Source organism: Bos grunniens, chromosome 9, assembly GCF_055505025.1.
Source record: "Bos grunniens cultivar Pamir isolate PY7600 chromosome 9, Bosgru_T2T1.0, whole genome shotgun sequence".
In the NCBI taxonomy this organism is placed as follows: domain Eukaryota; kingdom Metazoa; phylum Chordata; class Mammalia; order Artiodactyla; family Bovidae; genus Bos; species Bos grunniens.
In genome coordinates this window covers 73,572,797-73,593,306 of record NC_141173.1, presented here as the reverse complement: position 1 = coordinate 73,593,306, position 20,510 = coordinate 73,572,797, and the positions used below count along the sequence as shown (strand labels likewise).

Genomic DNA, 20,510 nt, shown 5'->3' with positions numbered 1-20,510 from the left:
AGATTATTTTACTGCAAAAATGATTTTTGTGATATTTTTAAGGAACTAAAATCTATTTTCATAGTTCCAGATATTATTCCATTAACTGATATTCCATGTGATGCTTATGCCATAAGATCCAGAGCAAAAATGATTGGTGCAAAATACATAGTTGTTACTATAGTAATAATCTCCACTAAGGCTTACAGTGCTCACTATTTTACCTGAAGTTGGGGGGGAGACCAGTATTTCATATAAACACATTTTTGGCCACAAGTTAATGTTTCTTGTCTCATGCTTTTTTAAGTTAAATGCCCTCTGACTGAAAAGTGTTTCTTCGTAATAATTGGTAGTAATAAAATAAATGTATATCAGAAAATTTTCCACAAAGGTTATCTCAGTATATTCTCACAGTCTTGGGAGGTAGTAATTATCATTATATTTTTTGATGGGTCAGGATATTGAAAGCCAAATGAAATAAAAGTCTTTTTAATTCTTATAACAAGTCAGTGGAAAACCCATATTTTGAGTTCATGGCTGGCTTCCCAGTACATTGCTCTTTCCATCAGCCTTGTATATCATGTGTTGATTGCAATGGAGCAAGATTGAAAGTCCCCCAAAAGGTTACCTTCAAATTGTTTTATTGATTCAGCCAAAGTATTTTGTCATAGTCAAATGCAGTGATTCATAGTCACGTGCTCACTCTGCACTGGTCCACCAGCGCTTTGCTTGGCACAGTTTTAAAGCTCTCGCTTCTAAGTGGAAACATGTGCCCTCCCTCATCTTCTGTGTGTGCTCTGCCCTCATCCAGTACCCTCCCTCTCACCCGGATGCTGCCACATCTAATGAGCTTACGATTATTTTTAAACTTCTTTCCATGAGGTGATATCTACATACCAGCTGAAGGGGAGAATGTGATCCATCTTGCAGAAGTTAAACCATGGGTCATGTGAAGAGCAGGAGGTGGTAAGAAAGGAATATTTGATGAAACTCTCCATAGAAATGTCAAACTCAGTATCACATTTCTATCTGACTCCAGATTTTAGAGTTCAAGATGTTTGTGCTAGAACCAATCAGTGGAATCAGTTCAAGTTTGGAGAAATATTTCTTTCAGAGTAACAAATAAAGAAAGAGAGAGAGTGAAGCAAGAGAGAGAAATAGAGGGAAAGAGAAGAAATGGAGGGAGAAAAGAGAAGAAAAGAAAAAGATGAAGAGAAAAGGAAAAAAAGGGGGGCAAGTCTTTTTGTGTATGCAAGTTTTCCTGCTCTTAAAATAATAATAATAAGGGTTTAAATTAATAATAAATTTGGCCACTGAAGATAGTTCTGATTCTGGTTAAAGAATCAATAAGCTTCATCTGACCAGTGGCCATAATTGGCAAATTCCTACCAGAGGTTACTAATGGGTAAATACTGCTGTGATCAAAGAATATATATATAAAGTACATTTAATATATATATTTAAGAGTATATTTAATATATATTCCTATTGAAGAACAACAAAATTACACAGGAGAGAACATTTGGACAACGGTCCACATAGTTGTTAGGAGCAGTTGCTTGAGTCCATCTGAACTAAGGAAGGAACATTGCACTGCTCTGCCCCTCTGCTGACATTTGAATTTTTTTCAGTTTGGGGTTATGACAATACAGGTGTGGCTTCTATAAATACTCTCATATCATCTTTGTAGACATATATATTGCTCTTGGAAAATACATGAGAGTAGAATTACTAGGTCATGACATAGCTGCATGTTTAATTTTATAGGAAAACAAATAGTTTTCCAAAGTGGTTGTATCATTATACACTCCCACCAGCAACGGATGGGAAATGCAATTGCTTCTTAATACCTCACAACTATTTGAGGTTATCAACTTTTTAATTTCTACTCTTCAGGATTGGAGTGAAACGATATCACACTATGGTTTTAGTTCATATTACTTGATGACTAAGGATGTTGAACAACTTTTCAAGTACACATTAGATTTTGTATATTTTCTTTTGTTAAGTGTTTAAGTCTTGTCTCCTCTCCTTTTAAAAAAGCAAAACCAATTAAAAAAAAAACTTTTTGTAGGACATATTTATATTTCATGGATATAAGTCCTTAGTCATATATATTAAGCCACGTTAGTGATATCCCATGCCATATTTTTAGAAGCTTTTTGATGAGCAAGAGCTTTGAACATCCCCATGGAAAAGAAATGCAAAAAAGCAAAATGGCTGTCTGGGGAGGCCTTACAAATAGCTGTGAAAAGAAGAGAAGTGAAAAGCAAAGGAGAAAAGGAAAGATATAAACATTTGAATACAGAGTTCCAAAGAATAGCAAGAAGAGATAAGAAAGCCTTCCTCAGTGATCAATACAAAGAAATAGAAGAAAACAACAGGATGGGAAAGACTAGAGATTTCTCCAAGAAAATTAGAGATACCAACGGAACATTTCATGCAAAGATGGGCTCGATAAAGGACAGAAATGGTATGGACCTAACAGAAGCAAAGATATTAAGAGGTGGCAAGAATACACAGAAGAACTGTACAAAAAAGATCTTCATGACCAAGATAATCACAATGGTGTGATCGCTGACCTAGAGCCAGACATCCTGAAATGTGAAGTCAAGTGGGCCTTAGAAAGCATCACTACAAACAAAGCTAGTGGAGGTGATGGAATTCCAGTTGAGCTATTTCAAATCCTGAAAGATGATGCTGTGAAAGTGCTGCATTCAATATTCCAGCAAACTTGGAAAACTCAGCACAGGACTGGAAAAGGTCAGTTTTCATTCTGACCCCAAAGAAAGGCAATGCCAAAGAATGCTCAAACTACTGCACAATTGCACTCATCTCACATGCTAGTAAAGTAATGCTCAAAATTCCCCAAGCCAGGCTTCAGCAATACGTGAACTGTTGACTTCCTGATGTTCAAGCTGGTTTTAGAAAAGGCAGAGGAACCAGAGATCAAATGGCCAACATCTGCTGGATCATGGAAAAAGCAAGAGAGTTCCAGAAAAACATCTATTTCTGCTTTATTGACTATGCCAAAGCCTTTGACTGTGTGGATCACAATAAACTGTGGAAAATTCTGAAGGAGATGGGAATACCAGACCACCTGACCGGCCTCCTGAGAAATCTGTATGCAGGTCAGGAAGCAACAGTTAGAACTGGACATGGAACAACAGACTGGTTCCAAATAGGAAAAGGATTATGTCAAGGCTGTATATTGTCACACTGCTTATTTAACTTCTCTGCAGAGTACATCATGAGAAACGCTGGGCTGGAAGAAGCACAAGCTGGAATCAAGATTGCTGGGAGAAATATCAATAACCTCAGATATGCAGATGACACCACCCTTATGGCAGAAAGTGAAGAGGAACTAAAAAGCCTCTGGATGAAAGTGAAAGAGGAGAGTGAAAAAGTTGGCTTAAAGCTCAACATTCAGAAGACAAAGATCATGGCATCTGGTCCCATCACTTCATGGGAAATAGATGGGGAAACAGTGGAAACAGTGTCAGACTTATTTTTCTAGGCTCCAAAATCACTGCCGATGGTGCCATGAAATTAAAAGACGCTTACTCCTTGGAAGGAAAGTTATGACCAACCTAGATAGCATATTGAAAAGCAGAGACATTACCTTGCCAACAAAGGTTCATCTAGTCAAGGCTATGGTTTTTCCAGTGGTCATGTATGGATGTGAGAGTTGGACTGTGAAGAAAGCTGAGCGTCAAAGAATTAATGCTTTTGAACTGTGGTGTTGGAGAAGACTCTTGAGAGTCCCTTGGACTGCAAGGGGATCCAACCAGTCCATCCTAAAGGAGATCAGTCCTGGGTATTCATTGGAAGGACTGATTCTGAAGCTGAAACTCCAATACTTTGGCCACCTCATGTGAAGAGTTGACTTGTTGGAAAAGACCCTGATACTGGGAGGGATTGGGGGCAGGAGGAGAAGGGGATGACAGAGGATGAGATGGCTGGATGGCATCACCGACTCAATGAACATGAGTTTGGGTAAACTCCCTGAGTTAGTGATGAACAGGGAGGTCTGGCGTGATGCAATTCATGGGGTCGCAAGGAGTTGGACACGACTGAGAGACCGAACTGAACTGAACTGAGTCTTATACAAGTCCTCACAGTTCTGATTACTATAGTTTTATAGCAAGGCATGAAATATGATGTATATTTACCTTCTTGCTTCTTTTCAAATTTATTTTGGCTATTGGTACTTTGAATCTGCACATGAATTTTGGAATCAGTTTGTCAACTTTAGGGGAAAAAAATCCTCCTTGGACTTTGACTGGGATCATACTGATTCTATAGATCAATTTGGGGAGAATTAAAATCTTTAAAAAAAAAAAGAGTCCAAAATGCAGTACTTGGATGCAATCTGAAAAACGACAGAATGATCTCTGTTCGTTTCCAAAGCGAACCATTCAATATCACAGTAATCCAAGTCTATGCCCCAACCAGTAACGCTGGGAGGCATTGAACTGAAAATCTTAATCTTAATGATGTCCACTATTCCAGCTCATAAATACAGTGTATTTTTCCATCCTTCTATTAAATGTCTGCTTTTATTTCTCTCAACAATGCTTTGTAGTTTTTAGTATAATGTGCTTAGTCACTCAGTTGTGTCCAACTCTTTGCGACCCCATGGACTATAGCCTGCCAGGCCCCTCTGCCTGTGGGGATTCTATAGGCCAGATTACTGGAGTGGGTAACCATTCCCTTTTTCCAGGGGATCTTCCCAACCCAAGGATCAAACCCAGGTCTCCTGCACTGCAGGCAGATTCTTTACTATCTGAGCCACCGGGAAGCCCTGTTGGTACAAAGGTCTTATATTTTACTTTGGAAAATTCAGTTATTTGCATTTGTGTTTTTAATAATATTATAAATGGAATTGCCTTCTTAAATTTTATTTTAAATTATTTTCTATTAGTAGGTAGCATTGATTTTTGAATATTGAACTTGTATTCTAAGTGAACTTACTAAGTTTGCTTTAGTTCTAGCAGTTTTTTTTTTTTTTTCCTTTTTGAGGAATCCCTTAATATTTTCTACATGTCATCTATAAATAAAAATAGATTTATGTGTTAGTTGCTCAGTCATGTCCAACTCTTTGTGACCTCATGAACTGTATAGCCCATCAGGCTCCTCTGTCCATGGAATCCTCCAGGCAATAATACTGGAGTGGGTAGCCATTCACTTCTCTAGGGGATCTTCTCAACCCAGGGATTGAACCCAGGTCTCCTGCATTGCAGACAGATTCTTTACCATTTGAGCCACCAGGGAAGCCTGATTTTATCATAGGGGATTTAAAAATTATGAGTTCAATTTGTACATGAATAAGATTATTTTTACTACTGAGGATGCTATTAACCAGGCTTCCCTGGTGGCTCAGATGGTAAAGAATCTGACTGCAATGCGGGAGACCTGGGTTCTATCCCTGAGTTGGGAAGATCCCCTGGAGAAGAGAATGGCTACCCACTCCAGTATTATTGCCTGGAAAATTCCATGGACAGAGGAGCCTGGTAGGCTACAGTCCATGCAGTTGCAAAGAGTTGGACACAACTTAGCAATTGAGCATGCAGGCATACTATGTATATTAATATTATACTCCACGATAATGCTAGTAGTATTTCACTGTATGAATTCACCAATTGATGGACATTCAATTATTTCTACCTTTATTGTTTTATGAATGATGCTGTTATAACATTCATGTAAAAGTCTCGATGTGAACATACATTTAATTTCTCACTTTAGTGCATAGGAATGGCATTGCTGAGTTGGATGATAAATGCATGTTTAAATTTGACACTGCCATACTGTCCTCCAAAGTCACTGTAACACTCGCCGTGTCCGCTGCGTGAGAGTTCCAGTCGCTCTACATTTCTCGTTGGCACTTGCTATTGCCAGTCCTCTTATATTTAGCCATTTGAGTGAGCAGGTAGTAGAATCTCACTGTGGTTTTAACTTGTTTCCCTGAAATGACTAGAGATGTTGCGTATACTTCCATATGCCTATTTGCCATCTGGATATCTCATTTTGTGAAGAATTTGTTCAAATTTTTTGCCAAACTTTTCATTGTGTTTATCTGCTTGCTATGGGGTTGTAGGAATTCTATATAGATTCTGGACACAAGTCCTTTGACAGACATATGCTTTGCAAGTATTTTCTTTCAATCTACAGCTTGCCTTTTTATTTCCTTCAGTCAGTGCATCTTTCTGAGAGCATAAGTTTTTAATTTTGTTCCTGTACATTTTATCAGTGCAGTCCTTTACAATCAGTACTTTGTATGACCTATTTAATAAATCTTTGATTAACTCAATATCACAAAGATTTTCTCCTCTGCATTTATGCATTAGTTTTATTACTCTTGTACTGTGTTCTAAGATCCATTTTAATTCATTTTGGCTTATAATATGTGGCAAGGGTCAGGGTTAAATTTTTAAATCCTTAGAGTTATACAATTATTTCAACACATTTATTTAAAAGGTTATCCTTCCCATATTGAATTATCTTGGCATCTTTTTTTGAAAATCTATTGATCATGTTAGTGTCGGTCTATTTCTGAATTCTATTCATTCCATTGTCTAACTTTATATCAGTACCATATTGTCTTGAATACTGTAGCTTTATAATAAATTTTGAAATTAGGTAGTGTAAGTCCTCCAGCTTCACTCTTCATAAGTAAGGTCTGATCTCCTTAATATATAGTAGCTCTTAGAAATCAAGATTAAGAAACCAACAATCATAGAAATGAGCAAAGGGCATGAACAAAAAGTTCACAGAAAAATAAATTCAAATGTCTCCAAAAGTTATGACATATGTTATCACATTTGGAATGAGATCAAATATTAAAACTATTCTAAGATAACATTTGGATTAGACAAACCAAAAGTTTGACACACTCTCTTGGCAAAGAAGTAGAGAACCAGGCACTCTTATATTTTACTAAAGGGAGAAAAAAATTATAATTCCTTAAGGAAAGAAGACTGGAAATATCAAGATTACAAATGCATTAACTCTTTAAGTTAGGAAACCAGAAACCAGAATCCAGCTTTAGTTACACCTGTACCGAAACAAAAAAAGGGCTTCCCATTTGGCACTAGTGGTAAAGAACCCACCTGCCAATACAGGAGACAAAAGACACGTGGGTTTGATCCCTGGGTTGGGAAGATTCCCTGGAGGAGGGCATGGCAACCCACTCTAGTATTTTTGCCTGGGAAATACTATGGACAGAGGAGCCTGGTGGGCTACGATCCATAGTGTTGCAAAGACTTGGACATGACTGAGGCAACTCAGCATGCACATGCACCCAAGGAAAAGAAAAAATGCAAAAGGATGCCTCTCACAGCATTGTTTGTAATAAAAAAAGACTAGAAACTATGCAAGAGAACAGCATCTGGGAGACTGGTTGGAAAGAAAACACTTATATATTGAAATATTATGCAGCTGTCAAAAAGAACGAGGAAGATTTCTATATACTGCTTTGGGAAAACCTATAATTAATTAATTAATTTAATTACATATAGGTTCAGGTCAGTTCAGTCGCTCAGTCGTGTCCAACTCTTTGCGACACCATGAATTGCAGCATGCCAGGACTCCCTGTCCATCACCAACTCCTGGAGTTCACTCAGACTCACGTCCACTGAGTCCGTGATGCAATCCAGCCATCTCATCCTCCATCCTCCCCTTCTCCTCCTGACCCTAATCCCTCCCAGCATCAGAGTCTTTTCCAGTGAGTCAATTCTTCCCATGAGGTGGCCAAAGTATTGGACTTTAAGCTTTAGCATCAGTCCTTCCAATAAACACCCAGGACTGATCTCCTTCAGAATGGACTGGTTGGATCTCCTTGCAGTCCAAGGGACTCTCAAGAGTCTTCTCCAACACCACAGTTGAAAAGCATCAATTCTTTAGCACTCAGCTTTCTTCACAGTCCAACTCTCACATCCATACATGACCACAGGAAAAACCATAGCCTTGACTAGGCAGAACTTTGTTGGCAAAGTAATGTCTCTGCTTTTCAATATGCTATCTAGGTTGGTCATAACTTTCCTTCCAAGGAGTAAGCATCTTTTAATTTCATGGCTGCAGTCACCATCTGCAGTGATTTTGGAGCCCCCAAAAAATAAAGTCTGACACTGTTTCCACTTTTTCCTCATCTATTTCCCATGAAGTGATGGGACCAGATGCCATGATCTTTGTCTTCTGAATGTTGAGCTTTAAGCCAACTTTTTCACTCTCCTCTTTCACTTTCATCAAGAGGCTCTTGAGTTCCTCTTCACTTTCTGCCATAAGGGTGGTGTCATCTGCATATCTGAGGTTATTGGTATTTCTCCCAGCAATCTTGATTCCAGCTTGTGCTTCTTCCAGCCCGGTGTTTCTCATGATGTACTCTGCATAGAAGTTAAATAAGCAGGATGACAATACACAGCCTTGACGTACTCCTTTTCCTATTTGGAACCAGTCTGTTGTTCCATGTCCAGTTCTAACTGTTACTTCCTGACCTGCATATAGCTTTCTCAAGAGGCAGGTCAGGTGGTCTGGTATTCCCATCTCTTTCACATTTTTCCACAGTTTATTGTGATCCACACAGTCAAAGGCTTTGGCATAGTCAATAAAGCAGAACAGATGTTTTTCTGAAACTCTCTTCCTTTTTCCATGATCCAGTGGATGTTGGCCATTTGATCTCTGGTTCCTCTGCCTTTTCTAAAACCAGCTTGAACATCTAGAAGCTCATGGTTCACATACTGTTGAAGCCTGGCTTGGAGAATTTTGAGCATTACTTTACTAGAGTGTGAGATGAGTGCAATTGTGCGGTAGTTTGAGCATGCTTTGGCATTGCCTTTCTTTGGGGTCAGAATGAAAACTGACCTTTTCCAGTCCTGTGGCCACTGCTGAGTTTTCCAAGCTTGCTGGCATATTGAGTGCAGCACTTTCACAGCGTCATCTTTCAGGATTTGAAATAGCTCAACTGGAATTCCATCACCTCCACTAGCTTTGTTTGTAGTGATGCTTTCTAAGGCTCACTTGACTTCATATTCCAGGATGTCTGGCTCTAGGTCAGTGATCACACCATCGTGATTTTCTTGGTCGTGAAGATCTTTTTTGTACAGTTCTTCTGTGTATTCCTGCCACCTCTTCTTAATATTTTCTGCTTCTGTTAAGTCCATACCATTTCTGTCCTTTATTGAGCCCATCTTTGCATGAAATGTTCCCTTGGTATCTCTAACTTTCTTGAAGAGATCTCTAGTCTTTCCCATTCTGTTGTTTTCCTCTATTTCTTTGCATTGATCGCTGAAGAAGGCTTTCTTATCTCTTCTTGCTATTCTTTGGAACTCTGCATTCAGATGCTTATATCTTTCCTTTTCTCCTTTGCTTTTCCCTTCTCTTCTTTTCACAGCTATTTGTAAGGCCTCCCCAGACAGCCATTTTGCTTTTTTGCATTTCTTTTCCATGGGGATTGTCTTGATCCCTGTCTCCTGTACAATGTCACGAAGCTCCATCCATAGTTCATCAGGCACTCTATCTGTCAGATCTAGTCCCTTAAATCTATTTCTCACTTCCACTGTATAATCATATGGAATTTGATTTAGGTCATACATAAATGGTCTAGTGGTTTTCCCTACTTTCTTCAATTTCAGTCTGAATTTGGCAATAAGGAGTTCATGATCTGAGCCACAGTCAGCTCCTGGTCTTGTTTTTGCTGACTGTATAGAGCTTCTCCATCTTTGGCTGCAAAGAATATAATCAATCTGATTTTGGTGTTGACCATCTGGTGATATCCATGTGTAGAGTCTTCTCTTTTGTTGTTGAAAGAGAGTGTTTGCTCTGACCAGTGCGTTCTCTTGGCAAAACTCCATTAGCCTTTGCCCTGCTTCATTCCATATTCCAAGGCCAAATTTGCCTGTTACTCCAGGAGTTTCTTGACTTCCTACTTTTGCATTCCAGTCCCCTATAATGAAAAGGACATCTTTTTTGGGTGTTAGTTCTAAAAGGTATTGTAGGTCTTCATAGAACCGTTTGATTTCAGCTTCTTCAGTGTTACTGGTTGGGGCATAGGCTTGGATTACTGTGATATTGAATGGTTTGCCTTGGAAATGAACAGAGATCATTCTGTGGTTTTTGAGATTGCACCTAAGTACTGCATTTCAGACTCTTTTCTTGACCATGATGGCTACTCCATTTCTTCTAAGGGATTCCTGCCCGCAGTAGTAGATAAAATGGTCATCTGAGGTAAATTCACCCATGCCAGTCCATTTTAGTTCGCTGATTCCTAGAATGTCGACATTCACTCTTGCCATCTCCTGTTTGACCACTTCCAATTTGCCTTGATTCATGGACCTGACATTCCAGGTTCCTATGCAATATTGCTCTTTACAGCATCGGACCTTGCTTCTATCACCAGTCACATCCACAACTGGGTATTGTTTTTGCTTTGGCTCCATCCCTTCATTCTTTCTGGAGTTATTTCTCCACTGATCTCCAGTAGCATATTGGGCACCTACCGACCTGGGGAGTTCCTCTTTCAAGTATCCTATCATTTTGCCTTTTCATACTGTTCATGGGGTTCTCAAGGCAAGAATACTGAAGTGGTTTGCCATTTCCTTCTCCAGTGGACCACATTCTGTCAGACCTCTCCACCATGACCCGCCCATCTTGGGTGGCCCCAGGGGCATGGCTGAGTTTCATTGAGTAATACATATAGGTATTAAATATAAATATTTTGGTATATATACCTATATATATAATTTAATTAATTAGTTAATTTTTGGCTGTGCTGGGTCTTCATTGCTACACATGTACTTTCTCTAGTTGCCATGCATGGAATTCTCACTGTGGTGGCTCCTCTTGTTGCAGAGCATAGGTTCTAGGTGTGCGGGCTTCAGTCTTTTCGGCTTGAGGAATTAGTTGCCCTATGGCACGTAGGATCTTCTCTGACCAAGGATCCAACCTGTGTCCCCTTCACTGGCATGTGGATTCTTAATGACTGGACAACCAAGGAGGTCCTCTACAGTATATTTAAAAAAAAAAAAAAAAACACAGCAAAATGTAGCAGAATAAGCTCGATCTTTTGTATCAGAAATAGAAGTATGAGAATATTTACTCGTATATGCATAAAAATATAAAGCTAAACAGAATAAAAGGCAAGCAGAAATTCAGTGATGGCTTATAGTGAGGGGGGAGAAGTGGTGGATGGGGACAGAAAAAAGTGACACTACTCAGTGCACCTTTGTATAGTTCTGATTTTTGAACCATGTTCAAATAAAGTTTTTTGAAAAGAAAATAAACTCAAGAAGACACAGGGAAATATTATAAGAATGCTGTAATATCATAACATACTCAAGCTTCTGCCTTGCTAGATGTGGTTTGGTGGGGTGGTAGCATGTGGGGAAATCTCGCCTACCAGAAAGGCAGGGCAGGGCCTAGGGAGCTGGGTGTTCACAGGGGTGGTGTCCAGGCACCAAGCCATTCTGAACAGTTGGAGTGTTAGCCCAGTTTATCTTGGCCCCACGCATGGTCTGATTCCACTCATTGTCTTGGCTCTCTTCAGTGGTAACTCTGGTCATGGAACTGTCCTGGGAAAAGAAGTAATAGGTTATACAGACCAGCTTCCTCTCCCTGTAACCTGGCTCTATGAAGGTCCCGGGGAAACATTAGCAAGTGTTTCCATCACTTTTCTTTGAAAGGCCTTTCTATAATTACCTTCTGTCTCTCAGGAAGACGGTTCCGTTGCACCTAATCTAAATTTGGCTTTCCTAATTCCATTGTATATCTTATGAAAATAGTTTGAAAAATGCAAATAGTCATTCTCTCCACTGATGTTTCAAGGAGGCAAAGATTCTGAACTGATTCTTCTAACCAGAGCTTAAGTTGGATATGGATGCATGCTCTCAACCATCTCTCTTGGTAAACTCAGAGATACAGGGCAGAGGGGATGCCCTTGCTGCTTGCTCAAGCAGACTAATCTTTCTGGGCATTCAAACTCAATAGTCACTGCTTCTGGAGTCTCCCTTCAGCTTTGACCCCAGCATCACCTTTTAATAGGCCATACCTTCTATTATTCATAACAGTTTCCGACTGCATTGGAGTTGACAAAATGTACAACTATCCCAGGATGAGGAATGAATGCACTTGGGGCCAGATAAAAGTGCCATCTGCCTGGACTCACACCATACAGCAAAGAAAGGACAGTCATAGCTCATCCCTTCCTCTTTATGTACCAGTGATTTGAAGGGAACTATCAGTAATACAAATATGTCCCCTGTGCAAATCTGAAGGCAATTGGTTTAGGTGATGTGAGTATGACCAACACAAAAACCAGGAGTATTATTTTTATGGCTATTCTCTCAGTTCAGTTCAGTTCAGTTCAGTTCAGTCGCACAGTCATGTCTGACTCTTTGTGACCCCATGGACTGCAAAACACCAGGCTTCCCTGTCCACCACTAACTCCCAGAGCTTGCTCAAACTCATGTCCATTGAGTTGGTGATGCCATCCAAACATCTTATCCTCTGTCGTCCCCTTCTCCTCCCACCTTCAATGTTTCCCAGCATTAGGGTCTTTTCCAATGAGTCAGTTCTTCACATCAGGTGGCCAAAGTACTGGAGTTTCAGCTTTAGCGTCATTCCTTCCAAAGAAATCCCAGGGCTGATCTCCTTCAGAATGGACTGGTTGGATCTCCTTGCAGTCCAAGGGACTTTCAAGAGTCTTCTCCAACACCACAGTTCAAAAGCATCAATTCTTTGGTGCTCAGTTTTCTTACAGTCCAACTCTCACATCCATACATGACCACTGGAAAAATCAGAGCTTTGACTAGATGGACATTTGTTGGCAAAGTAATGTCCCTGCTTTTTAATATGCTGTCCAAGTTGTTCATAGCTTTTCTTCCAAGGAGTAAGAGTCTTTTAATTTCATAGCTGCAGTCTTCATCTGCAGTGATTTAGGAGCCCAAAAAAATAGAGTCTGCCACTGTTTCCATTGTTTCCTCATCTATTTGTCATGAAGTGATGGGACCGGATGCCATGATCTTCGTTTTCTGAATGCTGAGTTTTAAGCCAACTTTTTCACTCTCCTCTTTCACTTTCATCAAGAGGCTTTTTTAGTTCTTCTTCACTTTCTGCCATAGGGGTGGTGTCATCTGCATATCTGAGGTTATTGAAATTTCTCCCAGCAATCGTGATTCCAGCTTGTGCTTCTTCCAGCCCAGCGTTTCTCATGATGTACTCTGCAGAGAAGTTAAATAAGCAGGGTGACAATATACAGACTTGACGTACTCCTTTTCCTATTTGGAACCAATCTGTTGTTTCTTGTCCAGTTTTAACTGTCCTTTCTTCACCTGCATACAGATTTCTCAGGAGGCAGGTCAGGTGGCCTGATATTCCGATCTCTTGAATAATTTTCCACAGTTTGTTGTGATCCATGCAGTCAAAGGCTTTGGCATAGTCAATAAAGCAGAAGTAGATGTTTTTCTGGAACTCTTTTGCTTTTTTGATGATCCAGTGAATGTTAACAATTTGGTCTCTGGTTCCTCTGGCTTTTCTAAATCCAGCTTGAACATCTGGAAGTTCACAATTCACATACTGTTGAAGCCTGGCTTGGAGAATTTTGAGCATTACTTTGCTATCATGTGAAATGAGTGCAATTGTGCAGTAGTTTGAACATTCTTTGGCATTGCCCTTCTTTGGGATTGGAATGAAAACTGACCTTTTCCAGTCCTGTGGCCACTGCTGAGTTTTCCAAATTTGCTGGCATATTGAGTGCGGCACTTTAACAACATCTTTTAAGATTTGAAATAGCTCAACTTGAATTCTATCACCTCCACTAGCTTTGTTTGTAGTGACCACTTGACTTCATATTCCATAATGTCTAGCTCTAGATGAGTGATCACACCATCGTGGTTATCAGAAGCAGAAGATATTAAGAAGTGGCAAGAATACACAGAAGAACTATACAAAAAGATCTTCATGACCTTCCTTCAGGACAAGTGAAAAGAGGAATAGAAGCTCTTCCCTAAACAATTGTGTAAGAGACCAAGAGCATAAAGAAGGAAGGGCAATGAAAATACATGTGTAACTCAGGTGTATAAGGTCTCTCTGCCACCCAGTTTACACAACCTATAGTTCCTTGCTACTTAAAATGTGGTCTACAGACCAGCAGCATTGGCATCACTAGGGAGCTTGTTAGAAATGCAGAGTCTCAGGCCCTCCCTCATTCCCTCTGGATGGGAATCTGCATTTTAACAAGATCTCCAGGTGGTTCAAATGCACATTAAAACTTCAGAAGTGCTCTCCTGACCTGCAGATGTAAGTAGAATGGTATCTCCCTCTCACTTGAGCTCTTGCTTTCAGCTACTCTTCCCCTGTACTTAGACACCTCCCAGGCTTGGAGTCGGAATGAACCCAACAGGTTCATTCAGAAAAGTGCATGTTCTGTATGGGACCCATTGAAGTGATGGGATGGGATATACCTCCCTTTCCTTGCCATCCTGTCCACTTGCTTGGCCCAGAGCAGAAAGATTAGATGTTTTAATAAAGCAAACATCTATATTTTTAAAATCAAGGGCAATGTTAGAAGCATTCCTAAACTAGGAGAGGGAAGGTTGAAACTCTCACCTTCTTAAACCACACCCCTCTCAAGATCCCTCCTCTATAATTCCATCCATCTCCCAGGACATTGCGGTAGAGGGTTCCCCTCACTTATTCTTCACACTATCCTCCTTATCCCCTTGCAATGGGTCAGGTCTGTGACATTCTTTCTAAAGTGGTGGATTTCAGCTCACCTGTGAGTGATGTGCGTAACTCCAGGTCCCCATGTTGGTAGTGGAGATGAGGCTTCCTGATCCAGTTTGTGGCTACACTTCCACACCAGAGTGAGATGCAAACAGATGGGTCCTCTAACTAGGGGACTTTTTGAAATAGCCCATCATAGTGTGACAAATAAGAGCACAGTGTGGAGCCAGATTCCCTGTGTTCTAATCCTGGCTCTACTTAAAACAGCACCTGGTAACATTGAATAAGTATCTGCTATCATTATGTGGTGGAGAAGGAAATGGCAATGCACTCCAGTATTCTTGCCTAGAGAATTCCATGGACAGAGGAGCCTGGTGGGCTGCTGTCCATGGGGTCACACAGAGTTGGACACAACTGAAGCGACTTAGCATGCATGCATGCATTGGAGAAGGAAATGGCAGCTCACTCCAGTATTCTTGCCTGGAAAATCCCAGGGACAGAGGAGCCTGGTGGGCTGCCGTCTATGGGGTCGCACAGAGTCGGACATGACTGATGCAACTTAGCAGCAGCAGCATCATTATGTGGGTGCAAATAATTTCTGAAATTATTCAGAATACTTTTACCTTGTGAATGTAAAGAGCAGTTTGTCCTGATTAGTTTAGAGCCTGATATAGATTAACAGGAAGGAAAAGTGACATTTTTGCCAAGACTACTTGTGCTGGGCAAAAAGAGAAGTCAAGATTTCTTGGTATTTCTTCCTTGGCCTCAATCTCCTGACTTCACACATAGGTTTATTGCATCTGAACATCTTGAATTGCTCAGAAAAAATGACACTGCATTCCCAGTGTTCCAGTTGTCCATTATTTCACTTGACTTTCACATTACTCTTTTCTTTTTGCAAATATTTGTTATATGGGGCATTGTTGTTAATTTCCTTCTTTAGCATGATGGTGGATTGGAGGAGTTGACATGCAATTATTTCCATATAATTGTGTAACTACAATAAATAGAATTAAGGACTCAAATGAGCTAAATACAAATAGGTAGAGAATTTTAGCATTGACATTTCTCTTTTTAGCAATATGCTAATTGTATTAAGGTCTTCTTTGTTCAGAGGTACTCAGAATAGTCGCCAATAAATTTGGATCATTGAGAGCAATAATCCTTGAGCGACCAGATGTTCTGTGTAGTGAGTCAGCCCTGTGGTAGCGTCCTGCACTGTGTATCTGTTATTGTGGCTCTAGGAATCATTGCCAAGCTGGTTAATTTGGTCCAGATATTAATTAGATGGGAATTCTATTTTGAAAAATGCCGAAGCTTACAAAAAAGAGAAATGTCTTTACGATCATATCAGGTGGGATTTCTGTGTAGGTTTAGAACATCTATAGATTTTCTACGAAATTTACAAAGTTATTTTTATTTTTTTAAGTGGTAGAGTAATGAAGAGCTAAAGGAGTTTTTATATAATTATGAAAATTCTGATTAGAAGAAACTTAAAAGATGACTTACTGAAACATTTCATAAAATGTTGGCACCCTTGATGGAGCTTATTCTGTGATAAAGCTGAGAAATATATAGCCTCAGGAGGCAAATGAACTGGGGCTTAAATACCAGCCAGTACTTTCTGGTTAATGTTTGACTTCAGCCAAGTTGATTAATTTCTATTAGACTCAGCTTCCTCATCCACAAAATATGGCACATAAAACCTACCCTAGAGGTATTGATAAGGATTAAATGACATAATATATATAAAACACCTAGCAATATGCTGATGTTTGTCATGATAAATGCCATAGAAAGCATCCAACCATAGTAAGTACCCAATAAAATTCATAAAAGCAAAACCCTACCAAACTCTTAGTTCAATGAGATTTCTTCTTGTCTACCTACTTTGAAGAGTTGCTGTTAGGGATAGATTTATAATATTTAAAGCACCTATCACATGGTGGATGCTTGATAGATTATAGGAATTATTAGTATTTCTTGATGAACATTCTACATCTTTCCCTGATTCATCAAATATTATTACTGTGTGCCAGTGCTCTAAGGAAACCCAATGAGTAACACACTGGTGTTTTCTGTCCAAGTGTGGAGGCAATTGATTTGAAGTGCTTTGAGTGGGACAGGCAGAGAGAGGCCAGGAGTTCAAGACACAAAACAGGTAGATGATGGTGGCATTGACTGAGAGCGGGCAGAACAAGGACAACAATTAGACTTTGGGATAAAGGTATGAGGAGGAATTAAGAGTTGTATTCTTTACATATTGAGATGCTCATGAAACATTCAAGTGAAAGGTCACAGAGATGGTTGAATAGATGAGATTACAGATGATATTTGGCTGGAGAAAATAATGGGTTATCACACGTTCATGGTATTCAGAACAATGGAACTCAATGAAGAGCTGAAAAAAGTTGTGTAGAAAGACTGCCGCAAACTGAAATTTGAGGAGCTCCAACATTTAGAACTTCATGAAGGAGGGGAGATCAATAATACCCCAGGAAGTCAATGTCATTGTTGGATGGCTTAAATGTTTAAGATGTTTCATTTTGAGCCTGCCCTTTGGAATTTCAAAATATTGGCCTTTTAAGAACAACATAGAGCAGGTCTTTCCTTTCAAGTACATGAGGAAGGCTCCCTGCATGTCTACTGGACTTTTCTCCTTTAGCCTAAAATACTCACATGTCCCGGAATGTGACTCAGAAGCAGACATCACCCAAACCCTGCTCTTCCAGCTTGACCAGCCAGCCACCTGCAGGACTCCTAAGCAAATACAGAGTGAGATGGAATAAAAGGGAAACAGATGAATTACTTTCAAAACCCACTGCTGTGGTCTTAATGAATCATGACTGGTTATAACTAACAGAGCAGTTGTATAAAGCATGGAAATAATCTTAAAAAAAACAAGCCTAAGAGGGCAAACTCTAAAGTCGGTTGTGCTTCCAGCAGCTTTAAAAATATGGAGTGAGAAGGCATGCTCTGGCGATAGAAAAACAACTACAAATCAGCTGGACTTCTGCTGGAATTAAGATGAACGGTTCACATTTCTTCCTTGAGTTCATGACACCAGCTAACTCATACATCTCTGCCTGGTCCTTGTTTTGCTTCCCATTTCAGAACTCCAATTTACTGCGTTTGTGTGAAACTATATTTGGACATACATTAATTGACATCACCCCAAGCTCTGACCTCCACTCTTCATTTTGCAAACAATATTTATCTACTATTTCTTTGGTACTTACCCCAGGTTGTGGTCTTGCTGTATTTTGATATATCTAGAGAAAGCCATATGCAAAACCAGGTATTATTAGTAAAAACTCCAGCCATTAGGCAAAAATAAGATTTTCTTCTAGTGCTCTGTGTAGAACTGGAGATTTATCTGCATTGGATTTTTCAGACACCTCTGCATATTGAACAGTGCTGTGCTACCTACTGGGGGCTTCCCTGGTGGCTCAGATGGTAAATTCTTGACCAAGAAGCAGTGACTAGCCAAGTCAGACCATTTAACATGGCAGGACCATGAAGTGTGATCTCCATCTACATACTAAGTATCTGATCAGGTAGCTGGTTGAAGTGGTTCTACTCATGATACCATGACTCAGAGCTGAATTTACTCTGCTTTGTGATGCTAACAATCACCCAACAATAGAACCATAACCTGGGATGCCTTAACCTGGGAAGAGTTGTGGCTCTTCCCACCACTTTTCTAACGTTTGCTCCCTCATTGGCAACTCTTCTCAAGGACATCTTCTACCTCCTTCTGTTCTAAGCAGTAACTTTTCAAATAATAATTATTATTCTGATAATGTCATTGTTGTTTAGTCACTAAGTTGTGTCCAACTCTTTTGCCTGGACTGCAGCCTTCCAGGCTCCTTGGTCCAGGGAATTCTCCAGGCAAGAATACTGGAGTGAGTTGCCACTTCCTTCTCCAGGGGATCTTTCTGACCCAGGGATCAAACCGATGTCTCCTGCAATGTCAGGTGGATTCTTTACCACCAAGCCACTAGCCATTATTATTATCAGAATAAATCAGAAATAGTTTTTAAAATGTGATGCGTGTAGGCTATTCTTTACGAGATTTTCATTCAGTAGATCTCAGGTGGAGCCGGAACTCCACACTTTCTGAAGTTCTTTGTAAAGCTTTCTGAACCAGAGTGACCAGGTTTGTAAATGACATTTCTAAAGACTCCACGTCAGAGGCATACGGTCATGGCTTCGTGGGTCCTGTCTTCTCTCTGGTCTCACTCTATCTGGTTACAGCCATTCAGTAGCTGTCTTGACCAGTTTGTTCCCACTCTGACCATTACTGTTCTTCAGATTGTTCTGATTCACAGGCCTTAATGGTCTTACTGGTTACTCCAGATTCTCTGATCCCAATAATCCTTTTCATTCCCTGTCCTCATTCACTGAGAAGATCTCAATTTGGTTTCTGTGGCTTGATACAAGAACGGTGGCGGAGACAACACTCATCAAATATCCATGCACTCCAAACAGCTCCCAGCTCTCCACCCCTCTATTATGTTACTAATTTTACCCAAGGGATTGGGAGCAGTAGAGACACATATAATTTCTGGGATTATTCTCTTAAAGGCTGGTGTGAGCTTACATGCCTCTCCTCCTCTATAGCAGCAAACTTGGAAGTCACATAGTGAGATGGCGTCCTCACAAGATGGCTGAGTCATGGATGAAGGGGGGTCTCTGCCAGTCTCCATCAGTCTATATGGGAGCAGTAAATAAGTGTTTTGGTTTTGTTTTTGTTTTTTTTTTTTTTTGCTGTACCACATAGATTTCAGGGTTGATTTGCTACCATAGCATAGCCGATTCTACCCAGGACTAAACAGAAAGTGCAACTCCTGGGTAAAGTTGCTGCCAAGAGAACTGAACTCAAGCTATCATGATCCATCTGTCTAATGTCTTGTTTCTTTCCCCTCCAAATAGCACACTGGCAGCATCCATTGGGCACCACAGAGGGAAAGTCATGCTAGTTACATGAGATGAAACAGTTGTGCTTGACAGTGAAAAAAATGTAGTTCCCACTTAAACTTGACTGGCATTTCAGAAAAAATAATTTTCAATCATCTTTAGTCCCTTTAACATTTTCCTTAACTCTTATATATCCTGTAGGTGGCTCAGACGGTAAAGCATCTGTCTACAATGTGGGAGACCCGAGTTCAAGCCTTGGGTTGGGAAGATCCCTTGGAGAAGCAAATGACAATCCACTCCAGTACTATTGTCTGGAAAATCCCATGGATAGAGGAGCCTGGTAGGCTACAGTCTATGGGGTCACAAAGAGTCTGACACAACTGAGCAACTTCACTTTCAAAGGTGACAAACTCAGGTAGGAAATTAAAATGCATACAATAGGCAGATATAAAATAACAGGCAATGGTATGGCCTCACATTTGGAACAGAACAAATAGAAGGAGGCTTGACCACCTAAAAGTATTTCAAGCAAATCAAAGAAAATAATAGCTTCAAATTAAATAAGAGGCTGTAGCCCCACTCATCAACCTGGCAGCTATGGCCTGAAGTTGTAAATTCCCCTTGCAACTCTTGCCAGGTCTAAGAGTCATTTTCATACTAAACATATGAAAAAATACTATGTAGCTATTAAAATAATGTGATGTAAAAGAACAGCAGTTGGTAGAAAAATTATATATGTATGTGTGTGTGTATATATATATATATATATATATATATGCATTGTGTTAATTGCTCAGTTGTGTCCAACTCTTTGCGAGCCCATGGACAGTAGCCCACCATGCTCCTCTATCCATGGGATTCTCCAGGCAAGAAACTGGAGTTGGTTGCCATTT

The 20,510-nt window shown here is 40.0% G+C and overlaps 1 pseudogene across 1 annotated transcript; it reads right to left on the bottom strand.

Moving 5' to 3' along the window:
- Positions 1 to 5,474: 5,474 nt before the first annotated feature.
- On the bottom strand, positions 5,475 to 19,291 carry LOC147366173 (protein CFDP2 pseudogene; annotated as a pseudogene). Its single transcript, XR_015132408.1, has 3 exons — positions 17,937 to 19,291; positions 17,377 to 17,457; positions 5,475 to 10,978 (listed from the first exon to the last, which is right to left on the bottom strand). The product of XR_015132408.1 is annotated as a protein CFDP2 pseudogene (transcript).
- Between the last annotated feature and the right edge of the window lie 1,219 nt (positions 19,292 to 20,510).